A 9,532-nucleotide genomic window follows, 5' to 3' on the forward strand; every position below is an offset into this window, starting at 1 on the left:
GTTGATCAAAAAGGTGATTTTCCGGTTTGGCTTTCCACACAGTATCATTACTGACAATGGTACCAATTTATCTAAGGGCTCTATGAAGGAGTTCTGTGAACGAGAGCATATCCGGCTTGACGTGTCGTCAGTGGCACACCCCCAGTCCAATGGACAGGCAGAACGAGCTAATCAAGAGATCTTGCGAGGCATCAAACCCCGGCTTATGGTCCCATTGCAAAGAACAGCAGGATGTTGGGTTGAAGAGCTACCATCTGTGCTATGGAGTATCAATAATACGCCAAACCGATCCACAGGATACACGCCATTTTTCATGGTCTACGGAGCAGAGGCAGTTCTCCCTATTGATATCCGGCATGATTCGCCTCGGGTGGCAGCTTATGTCGAAGCGGACAATGAGACAGCACGGCAAGACACTTTGGACCTATTGGACGAGGAGCGTGATATAGCAGCTGCCCGTTCGGCGATTTACCAACAAGATCTTCGTCGCTATCACAGTCGCCGGGTTAGAACCAGAACTTTTCAAGAAGGAGATTTGGTGCTTTGGCTCATCCAAGACCAAACAGATATACACAAGTTATCCCCACCTTGGGAGGGACCTTTCGTGGTCAGCAAGAATCTGCACAACGGGTCGTACTATCTGATTGATATTCGAGAGCATAAAGACTCACATACATCAGAGGAGGAGACTAACAGGCCGTGGAATATAGCTCATCTTCGGCCTTACTACACTTGAGCCATCGGCTCTATCTATGTACATATCATGACAGTGTATATATTATCTTTGATATAATAAAACCGGAGCCTCAGCTAAAGCGGGGTCTCTGTCTTTCTTATCATGCGTGGTTACATGGAGTGGCTCTGTTTTTAAAGCGGACTCCGGTTTACCCTTTGACGTTTGCTTTTTATACATCACTGGGGGCCTTGGTCGTGTCCGAACCAACGCGACACCTTTTGATAGGCGACAGCCACCAGATTACTTGGGGACATGGTCAAGTCTGAACCAGTCACGCCTCTTGGTCGGCCTAAGGCCACAAAATCAGTTGGGGGCTTGGTCGAACCCGAACCATTGCCACGCCTCTTGATCTGGCATATATGCCACGAATCATTTGGGGACCTGGCTGACTTGAATCATTGTCACTCCTATTGGGGGCTTGGTCCTATCCGACCATCGTAATACCATCTGATCAGCTCAGTATAGCATATTTTTGCAAACAGTTTTTATCATTGCCTTGGTTTCCATGGTATTTTCATGGCTTGTTTGTTCTTAGTTTTTTTTGTTGGATTCCTTTTATGTCAACAAACACCTTTAATCCGGAGAAGTATGCCCGGTTTATTTTTATTTTTTCCTGTTAACATCATGGAGTAACAAGGGGGTTTATATTGACCCAGTACGGTCTATACGGGAGCTGTTTTCTCCCCCCTTGTTGACGGTAATGGTTTATAAAACCTCCGCTTCAAAGCTTGGATAAACCAGCTTTATGCCAAGGCATGACAGGAAATATGAATGGAGGTTTTTTCGAACAAAAGCTTCAGTACTTATGCACGAAGGCATATTGAAGATAGAAGTATTAACTATCCTGTTACAAGGCATCACGGTGCCCGAATAAAGATCATTTGTTATTTTGGAAAGATTCCAAGGATAGCTATACAAACCGGCTCCCGGTTTAGGCCTGCTCCTCGTCATCATCCGCTTCAGCTTCTTCGTCCCTACCCATTGGCTGGAAATCAACAGTGGTCCAGTCGATTCCCATTAAAGCTTGGAAAACAGCCTCTTCATGTATCAGGGAAGACAGTTCAATATCAGGAGCGTAAGTGTGCTTACGGATTGGAGGGATCAGATTCTCCGCTTCAAGAGTTGGGGCAGGCACTCGCTTGTTCTGGTCATTGTATTGTGCTTGATAATGCGTCAAGTCTGCCTCTTCAGCTAGCTGACAAGCCAGAGGGCGCACTGCACGGTTTATTGCCCTTAAATCCTCTTCGTTGAATTCAGAGCCATCTTCCTTCAGGCTGGGACAGCCTTGAGATGCTTCCACAGGGTCAAAATCTGGCACCCATGCCTTTTCCCGGATCAAGGCGTTAATAGCTCCGGTTCGAGCAACAGATTTCTTCAGCTCCTCCATCCGGGCCGGAAGCATCGACAACATGTTAAGAGTGTCCTGGATTAAAGAAGGTGCCGGGTTGTTATGAGAGGCTGTGGTGATGATCCGCTGGGCTCCGGTATATAATTGTTCCACTAAGGTGTAGGCAGCCTTTAGTTTCTTCCGCACATCGTTTCCCAAGTGCCCGATGCGTGTGCCTACAACAATATAGGGACGGTTTCAAACCGGATTTACGCTGCAGCAGGTTCAAATTATCACAAAAGTTAAAAGGAGCTTACCAAAGATCGGAGCGGTCATGGAGTGTATTTGCCGCTTTACGGACGTCAGTTCATCCGCCACCAGTTTAAGGGCAGCTTCAGCATTTTCCGCTCTTTTGGTTAAAGCGGCCTTCTCAGTGGCCCAATCAGCCCGCTCTTTCTTGAAGCCTTCCTTCAGCTGTTCAGCGGTGCTCAAGGCGCTGATTAATTCTTCCTTTGCCTTGTCTGTTTCAGCTTGTTGAGTTTTCAAGGCCTCCTGCAAATCAGCAATCCGGTCCTCCTTGATTCTCACCTCAGCCTGCATACAGACAGCATTTAGCTTTAAACAAGCGGTCCAAGAAATTGAAGTATCAACCACATAACAAAGTTATACGCCTGATACTTGGGGGCTAATGAACCTTCAGTTTTCAAAAGTTACTAGATTGCAAAGTCCCAAGCTCAATACATGTATTCAACTTGGCACTTGGGGGCTAATGGCTATTTGCTCAAATTATGTTCTAAGGGTAGTTTTCTGTTGGAGCCCCGGTCTAATTCTGCTAAGTTAAACCGGCCCTTGGGGGCTATATTAATGGATTTCAAAAGTGTTGGGGATCATATTCAAGTCCCGGTTTGACGAAGGCTACAAACCGACCCTTGGGGGCTAGGAGGATTGATGCAAAGGCAGTCAGTAAAGAAGTAAGTTACCTCAAATTTACCCCTCATCATTTTTACCAGACCAGCTTCACGGTCACGGCTAGTATAAAGCCGGTTTAGATAGCTGGAATGAAGATCTTGGGAACTCAGAGCAGCATATGTCTCCAGTTCAACATCCCATTTTTCTTTATTCAGAGCGGAAAAATCCTCTTTTATGGTATGCTTGGTTAAGGTGACAGGATTCCCGGGTTCAAAGCGGCCTACACCGGTAATCACAAGATCATCATCTTTGGACTCGCCGGTTTGTGTTAGTGTGATCGGTTTGTCAGCAGGACTGTGGGATTTCTCAATCCGGACGGAGCTGACAGGCGGGTCAGCAGAGACTGAAGTATTAATAGGCCTCTCTTCGGGAATAGCATCGTCTTGTAAAGGAGGATCATTGGGAATATCCTCAGGAGCAAATGCTTCAAGATCTGGCGTTTTGTCATGTTCTGGGGCTACATCTTCTTCAGCCGCTTTATCCAGGCGGGCTTTCTTGCTCGGTTTAGGTTTGGCCCTGAAAGAAAATCAAAGAGTCAAGGAAAAGCATAAGCCATTACATAGTGTACTGGAAGCATATGTTCAGCTTAGCTTACCCAAGAACCGTTTTTAACGGTGGTAGCTCAGTGGCCGACGATTCACCAGAAGATGAATGAGAAGTAACCTGATAATCGGAGTCGGATGGGTTAAGAGGTTGACGGAAGAAACACGCTTTAGGATGTAAATCAACAAAAAGGTCAGAGACCTCGGAGCGGCGTTTTCGAACCGGACTGTTTGGTAAACCGGTGGAGGTAACTACCTGACCACTGTGCCGGGTTGTGCGGCGAGCTTCATGTTGCTGAGTCTTCATAAGAAATTTAGGATCCAAATAAGCAAGAGGATGAGAAAATTTAACTTTCCGGTTTGCCTGTCAAAATTTTGGCAAAGGCAAGATTTCTGAATCGGAAGAGAGAATAGTTACCTCAACGAATTCCGCATTGCTGGCTTCAGCGTCGTCCTGACAAGCATCATCATCAATAAGGCGTGTAAAAAATAAGCCAAGCGAGTCAAGTTCTACCTCAAGGTCCGGGTTACCCACATCGTCATCAATAGCTGGATCAGATGAAGCGGTGGTTTTTCTCTTGTGAGCTGGCTTCTTGATAACCTTGGTCTTGGGACGGATTGGCCGCCCTGCTTTCTCCGTTTTGTCTTGAGAAAGCTTCTTGCTCCAAAACGGATTATCGCCCTGGATCAGCAGTAATTAAATGTCAAACAGATAAAGCAGTATCCGGTTCAACAATAGAGCAATTAAAATCTTACCGCTGGCAGTTTGTTGGTGGTGCAGTAAGGAGGCAGACCGGTTTGAGCACAGAGGTGCTCCGGTTCATTCAGCATCTTTTTTACAGATTCTGTGACTTCATCATCGGGGAGTTGGATTTTAGTGTGTCGGAGTGGGTCATCGACACTATCAGTATACTTGCACATCAAACTGGAGCGCCGGCTCAGAGGCAGTATGCTCCATGATATCCAACAGCGTGCAAGATCTATTCCCGTTAAGCCGTTGGCCATAAAAGCTCGGAGCTTGGACAGTTGCGGAGCGTATTTAATTCTTTCCTTGGCGCTTAGTCTTTGTGGAAAAGGGTGCGTGTTGTTGAGCCGTTCCGGACGGAAGCCAAGCAAGGGATTTTCATTGTCAGGGGAGGTATCCTTGCAATAAAACCAAGTTGCATTCCACTCCTTGGGGTGAGTATGGAGTTTGACGTGGGGATAAGTGATCTCCTTCCTCTTCTGAATGGCCATACCGCCCAATTCAGTGTTGGGGCCATCGGTGAATTCAGTGCGACGGTTTAAATGGAAGAGGTCTCTAAACAACTCAACTGAAGGCTCCTCTTGAAAGTATACCTTAGAGAGCACTTGAAAGTGGCATAGATTGGTAACAGAGTTGGGGCCAATATCCTGTGGACGGAGCTGAAAATTGGCTAACACATCCCGGTAAAATTTAGAGCCGGGCGGTTTGAAGCCCCGAGCCAAGTGATCTGCGAAGACCACAACCTCTCCTTCCTGGGGGGTGGGAGGACATTCATTTCCAGGAACCCTCCAGTGGACCGTATCTTTACTGTCTAAAGCGCCGATCAAGACTAGATCGTCCAACTGTGATTCCGTGACGTGAGAAGGAACCCAATTGCACTCATACACTTGTTTGGCCATGGCGAGATCTACAAGAAATAGGTGATCCGGTTCAAGAACACGCTGGGTAAAAGAAGGTGTTGATCTAAACTACGATAAACCGGGAATAGTACCTATAAACCGGTCTTCCACAATGCGGCATCATGTGGATTCTGGCGGTTCAACCAGGGGACTAATGGTATATACCTGTTTAGTAACTTTTTTCTATGATAAGTTAAACCGCCTGACCTAAGCATCGGAAGAAATTGAAACTATGGATAACTAGGTATGCAGAAACAAGTTTCACCTGATCTTATCACAGCCGCGGATCTACCGCGAGCTCACAAAAACAGAAAATATTCCGAAGAGTAAGGCAGAAACAGAAGTGAACCATTGAGCGGGTATGTGCGAGAGATATATGGACTTAGATGAGAAACTACAGGTGGATGCTTAAAGACTACTATTAAACGCAGCAGGGATTCACAGATTCATTCAAGGTCAGAAAACAGGTATGAGCATGCGACGAACACAGCACAAACATGGAACCCTAAGAACAGATCTAGGTCAAGAAGAGGAGAAAGCTTACCGGGAACGGAGAAGATGCGGAAAGATGCCGCAATGCTCTGGTATGTTCAGGTTGATGCAGCGGCCCAAGACGAGGCAGAGGTCGACGGCGGTGGCGGAGCTCCAAGGCTGGCGACGCGAGGAAGACGAAGAAGAAGGGACGAAGGGAAAGGGAAAGAAATGACCCTTCGGTCTTATTTATAAGGCAACAGAGCTAGGTCAAGCGCGCGGATCCAGGAGCTATTGTTAAAAGAGGGCATTATAAATGATAAAATTTCATGATGACGTCATGCCGGCTTACAGCAACCAGAAATGATGACGACACGGCGGTTTACCAATTACCCGAAGATGTCCAAGACACCAGATTTTGTGAGGGATTGACATGAACCAGTTCAAATCAATCTGGGGCCTAATGTTGGGGATATTACCACTAGGCGTGAACCGGCCTGCTTGGGTCGGGATAACTTCATTAGTGGTATGAACAGATGAAGGCCCAAGGCCTGTAGCCGGTTTAGAACCTGTAGCCGTAAACCGGCCTGATGTGCAACTTGTATCGTAAGTTAGGAACAGAGAGATACCAACCAGGATACGAGTATGGACCGGTTGGGACTCTATGGACCGACGGGCGTCACCCGTGTATATAAGGGGACGACCCGGCGGCGGTTCAGGAAGAGGACGACAACTCGAGTCTAGGCGAAGCTTGTTTCCTCCCTAGCCATCGAGACCACATCAATTCCATCGCAACTAGACGTAGGCTTTTACCTTCATCGAAGGGGCCGAACTAGTATAAAACCCTCGTGTCTTTGTGTCTGCTTTAACCCCTTCAAGTAAACTCGTAGCGATGGCTCCACGACTAAGTCCTTTCGCTAGGACATCTGCCGTGACAAGTCCACGACACATCAGGTTCAAAAACCAAAGCAGAGTCCCGCTGGCGCCCGAGGCTTGTGGTGGTCGCCGGCGTCGATCCACGGCGAGGCAGGGGGAGTGGAGGGTACCTACGGACTCACGGAGCTCTCCCGCGTCTGTGGGTGGTGAAGTTGGTCATCTGCGAGCACCACGTTGACGGCGGCCTCTTCTCCGACGGACGGCGGTTCGGTCGAGGATGGATCTCACCGGGGAGGGCTGCAGACGCCAAATTGAAGCGCGAGTTAGAGGAGTGTGTGCACTCGGAGGCTACTGACGCTGTTTGGGAGGCAAGGGTGCTCTCACCAGAGGGGATCTTGCCAGAGCCCGAGGCGGATCGGGGCGGCCGGAGTCGAGGAAGAAGGCCTCCTCGAGGTCCTCCTAGTGGCTGGGTGCAGTTCTGGTGAGGTGGAGGGGTAGTGCTGGGTCGAGAACGAGCTCGAGGCCTCCTTTTATAGCCGGTCGAGGCGGTTGCCGAGAACGGGGTATCTCCGGTGAGCGATTACGGCGAGGAAGAGGCTGGACGGGGGTTTTAGGTGACTGGGCAGCTTCGTGTTGGTCCACTGGCACCATTCCGAGGCTAATCTTGGTTTATCTTGGGTGATACTCCAAGCTCTCGACGGAACGGCCTCACGTGCACGTCGGCGGCAGAGAGCATGCTCTGCGCCTCTCAGGCCACAGTGACGGTTCTGCAGCATGAATGGGGAAGGGGACGGCCACGCGGCAGCTCCTGGTGGTGTGGGCGGTGCTGGACGGCGCCGTATGGCAGGGCTGGCCCCTGTTGGCCACCACGGGTGGTTCTGCCACCGCGGAAGACGCCGGCGTTGGTGAGACACGTCGCCACTGACACTTGCGCCCGTCCAAACGACCGTGCGGCACGATGGATAAGAAGGGGAGCAGTGAGCAAGGCGCCAACGCGTGCACTGGCAAGATTGACGCTGCGGTTCTGAAGAAACGACACTGTCGACTTAACTGAAACTGAATTTTTCTGAACTTGAACAGAAACAATGCACCCTATCTGTTCGACGAAATGATTTATGCATGTGGGAAATTTTCCTTGAGCTGATCCTTGGTGAGGTGATCTCTTGATGCAACTAGAGACTGCCTGATTTATCTTAGATTTTTAGGAAAATAAAAAAAATAAATTTTACCAAAATTGGAAAATCCGGCCCAAACTTGTAGCATGCAAATTTTGAAGAATTTGAACTATGGACTAGCAGATCTTGATGGATTTAGGTTGAGGGTACTAAGGACTAGCCATAGGATTTTATTTGGGACCAAAACTCAAAAGAAATCTGGCAGTTCCTTTGTAAGCCACCAAGGTCCAAAATAAATGACAGAAAATGATTTGAGGATAAAATATATAGAATAAAAGTCTAAAGGAGATTGAAACTTTCTGGAATTGGAGGTTTGGCTTGACCCAAAGTAGGGAGGTGGGTTTGGAAGAAAATTTCAACATGGGTTATGGCAAGAGAAATTATTTTTGAGTGGGAAGGAATAAACCCATAATTTTATAGAAACTCTTTTTAATGAAAGAAATATTAAAACCACCCAAGATTATTTGTGTTGACCCAACACATGTTGAAGAACCCTCAAGACCAAAAATCAACATTGAGAAGAACTCCAAAAAAAATATTTGTCATAAAAAGGGTTTGAGAAGGAGAGCCCCTCTTTTAGCAAACTTTCAAATAACCCCCTTCAAATCAAATAAAGAATTTAATAAAAACCAAATCAAAACTTTTGGAGTGTTACAACACCTACCCCCTTAGGAAAAATCTCGTCCCCGAGATTTCAGCTGATCCTCAAATAGGTGTGGGTTCTCCGTCCGAAGGAAATCTTCTGTTTCCCATGTTGCTTCATCCTCGGTGTGGTTGCTCCACTGAACCTTGAAAAACTTAATTGTTTACTAACGGGTCCTCCTTTCAGACTCCTCCAATATTTGTATTGTACGTTCCCTGTAGGTGAGGTCTGGTTGCACGTCAATGCTCTCATGAGACACATGCTTCTCTGGGTTGCTTACACATTTCCTCAATTGTGAGATGTGGAACACGTCGTGGACATCTGACAGTTCTTTGGGTAGGTCTAGCTGGTAGGCTACTGTGCCTCTTCGTGCAGTCACACAGAAGGGTCCAATAAACTGTGGAGCTAGCTTTCCATTAACTTTGAATCGTTGCAGGCCCCTCATAGGAGACATTTGTAGGTACACATAATCACCGGGTTCAAAGCTGACTTCGCGATGTTTTTGATCGTAATAACTCTTCTATCGGCTCTGGGCTGCCTTGAGTCGATCCCCGATTAGTCTAAATTTCTCCTCAGCTTCCTTGAGTATGCCGGGGCCGAAGATACGACTGTCTCCTGTTTCTGACCAATTTAATGGGGTACGACATCTTTGACCGTACAAGGCTTCAAAAGGTGCCATTTGCAGACTGGCTTGGTAACTGTTGTTGTATGCAAACTCGGCATAAGGCAAGCTTTCTTCCCAACTGGTCCCATAGGTGAGAACACATGCTCTTAGCATGTCCTCTAGAATTTGGTTCACACGTTCGGTCTGTATCTGGGGGTGGTATGCTGTACTGAATACTAGTTGAGTTCCTAGAGCTTGTTGTAAATGATCCCAAAATCTAGAGACAAATTGAGTGCCTCTGTCGGATATTATAGTCTTTGGAATCCCATGCAGACAAACTATACGGGAGAGATAAAGCTTGGCAAGCTTCTGAGTGGTGTGGGTTGTCTTTACAGGGATGAAATGTGCCACCTTAGTTAATCTGTTTGTGATGACCCATATGGCATCATTTTCGTGTCATGACCGAGGTAGTGCGACAATAAAGTCCATTCCAATTTCGTCCCATTTCCACTCAGGTATCTTGTTTGGCTGTAATAGTCCTGCTG

The sequence above is a fragment of the Triticum aestivum genome, chromosome 7B (genome assembly GCF_018294505.1).
Source record: "Triticum aestivum cultivar Chinese Spring chromosome 7B, IWGSC CS RefSeq v2.1, whole genome shotgun sequence".
Taxonomy (NCBI): Eukaryota; Viridiplantae; Streptophyta; class Magnoliopsida; order Poales; family Poaceae; genus Triticum; species Triticum aestivum.